Raw genomic sequence first — 2,725 nt, 5'->3', positions numbered from 1 at the left:
ATTATAAACGGACTGTTTAGAAACATAATGGCGTCTCAAATAAACAAATAGTAGGAACTTTGGTAACATAAATGTATCGATAACACTCATAACGCTTTCATACGTTACTTCAAACTCATTATTATAAAGGATTAATAAAAATCTTCGCATGGCAGCTTCCGTTTGAAGAATAATTGTATGAAGTCTTCGTTCTTCGATGTCGTCATGACGATTTGGTTACACGACGAAATCCAACGTCGTGCACGTCATTGACGATGTGTAGAGTAGCGATGAAGACACTGCAACTCGTCGCTACCCAGCAACCAAAGTGTGAGAGGTTAGATTCTTGTTAGATAATGTTAGTTATGTTTCCCCTCAGAAAGCATATTACATAAACTCGAATGTTGCTTTTTTCTTTTTCTTTTTGTGCTTGGTAATGACAGCTGGAAACAGAAACAACATTGCTTTCATGCTGTCTTCGCAGAAAAGTGTTATGTTTTTCTTCCGGAAAATAAGCATTGTGGCATACTGCAATACGGATTTATTTTTTCAAGTAAGTATTTACACCAATAAAGAAAATTAAGGTAGGATTGGGACATTAAATTTGAATTCTTTTCGGGACTTTTAGGATTCAGTTCTGCACCAGCAACTATATTAGTGACTTGCGCATACTCATACGGCATCGACGAGACGCTGGTCGTGGGTACCTTAGGGCGGAAATGACTAATTCGTTAATCGTTCGGTTCCACACGGACAAACAAGGAAACATATGTTTCGAGGTATGTTTATGTGGCGTTTGACTTCGATGTGGTCCGGAGTTGCAGCGGAAAACATTTGACAAGTATAATCGCAGAAAAATACGGTCTCAACTTATTTTCCACAGATGGTTCCATTATCATTAAAAAATAGTAGCTGTTGTACGAGCCAAGGAATAGTGCCGGGAGCTGGATATACGAAAGGGCAAGCGAAAGGGAATAGTTTCAAGGCCAAGAGGCGTCGCATCGAGGCGAAAATGCAGTTTGTTCATCCGCTGCGTAGGAAATAGGATGCGGATCTCAGAGACAGAGGATGGATGGACAGAGGATATTTTTTTCGCTAAGAATCAGGAAAGAAGCTTTGGTGCTACATGTGCATATAGGACATACTGTATTTGCACCACCAATATTACTGAGCTCCGGGAATTACTTCGGGAATTCCTCCGTAAAATCCTTTGGGAATTCCTCCGGGAAGTCTTCGGGAATTTCAAAATTTCGGGGCTTCCTAATTTTTTCAAGGATTTCTTTCGATTCTAAGAATCAGGAAAGAAGTTTTGATGCAACATGTGCATAAGACATACTTGTATTTGCACCACCAATATTACTGAGTTAAACGATTATTCATATCGGACGAGATAACTTGTAGCATTCCACCCCCCAATATGTCATCCACTGTGACGGTACCAGAAAGCTTCAAAGCTTCTAATTCCTTTGGGTATTCTTACGGGAATGACTTCGGGAATTCTTCCGTCAGATCCTTCGGAATTTCTTCCGGAGATTCTTCCGGGAAATCTTTCGAATTTCAAATTTTGGAGCTGGGAAAACAAGAGGGACTCTTGTCGTAATTTTCAGAGGAACTCCTGAAGAAATTTCCAGAAGAACTGCTAGAAGAATTTCTCAGAGGATCTCCTGTAGAAATTCGTGGATGAATGACAAGAGAAACTCCTGGCGGCATTCCCAGAGGAACTCCTGGAGGAATTTTCGAAAGAATCCCGGCGGAATTGTCAGAAGAACTCCTGGAAGAATTAGCAGAGGAAGAAATTCTCAGATGACCTCCTGAATGAATTCACAAAGGAACTCCTAAAAGAATTACAAGAGGAACTCCTGGCGGCACTCCTGGAGGGACTGCTGGTGGAAATTCCAGAGGAGCTTCTATATATAGGATAAGATCCTATAGGATCTCCTGGAGGATTGGAGGATTACTCATAGAAACTCCTGGAGGAATTTTCATAGGAATCCCTGGAGGAATACCCAGTGGAACTCCTGGAATAATTCCCAGGGGAAATCCTGAAAGAAATCTCAGAGGAACTCTTGGAGAAATTGTCAGAGGAATTTCGGAAAGAATTCCTCAAGGAAATTCTCAGTGAAACTAGTGGAGGAATACCCGGGAAAACAAAAGGAACTCCTGTCGGAATTTTCAGAGGAACTCCTGAAGGAATTTCCAGATGAACTGCTGGAAGAATGACTAGAGGAATCCCCAGAGGAGCTCCTGGAGGAATTCTCATAGAAGCTCTTGGTGTAATTTACAGAGGATTTCCTCGAAGAATTATCAGAGGAACTCCTAGAAGAATTCTTAGCGAACTTCCGAAAGACTTCCTAGAGGAACTTTTGGAACAATTCCCAGAAGAACTCATGAAAGAATTTTCAATGGAACTTCTGGCGGAGTTCTCAGAGAAACTCCTGGAAGAATCCCAAAAGGAATTCCGGGAAGACTTCTTATGAAACTCATGGAGGAATTTCCAGAAGAACTTCTGGAGGAATTTCCAGAGGAACTCCTGGAGGAATTCCCAAAGGAACTCCTGGGAGAATTACCAGAGGAGCTCCTGGAAGAATAACCAGAAGAACTCCTGAGGATTTCCTCAGAGGATCTTTTGGAGGAATTCTCAGAGAAACTTTTGTAGAAACTCCTGGAAGAATTACAAGAGGAACTCCTGTCAACATTCCCAGAGGAATTGCCGAAGAAAATACCAGAGGAACTCCTTTAGGAGGAT

At 41.5% G+C, this 2,725-nt stretch overlaps 1 long non-coding RNA gene across 1 annotated transcript; it reads left to right on the top strand.

Annotated features, from left to right (window-relative positions):
- Positions 1-465: 465 nt before the first annotated feature.
- LOC134203679 (uncharacterized) lies at positions 466-1,056 on the top strand. Its single transcript, XR_009977668.1, has 3 exons — positions 466-532; positions 608-758; positions 863-1,056. It is a non-coding gene; the product is annotated as an uncharacterized LOC134203679 (long non-coding RNA).
- The last annotated feature ends 1,669 nt before the right edge of the window (positions 1,057-2,725 follow it).

Source organism: Armigeres subalbatus, unplaced genomic scaffold (assembly GCF_024139115.2).
Source record: "Armigeres subalbatus isolate Guangzhou_Male unplaced genomic scaffold, GZ_Asu_2 Contig2053, whole genome shotgun sequence".
NCBI classification, from domain to species: Eukaryota; Metazoa; Arthropoda; class Insecta; order Diptera; family Culicidae; genus Armigeres; species Armigeres subalbatus.
Note: the sequence above shows the minus strand (reverse complement) of the source record. Positions and strands in the feature narration are given on the sequence as shown.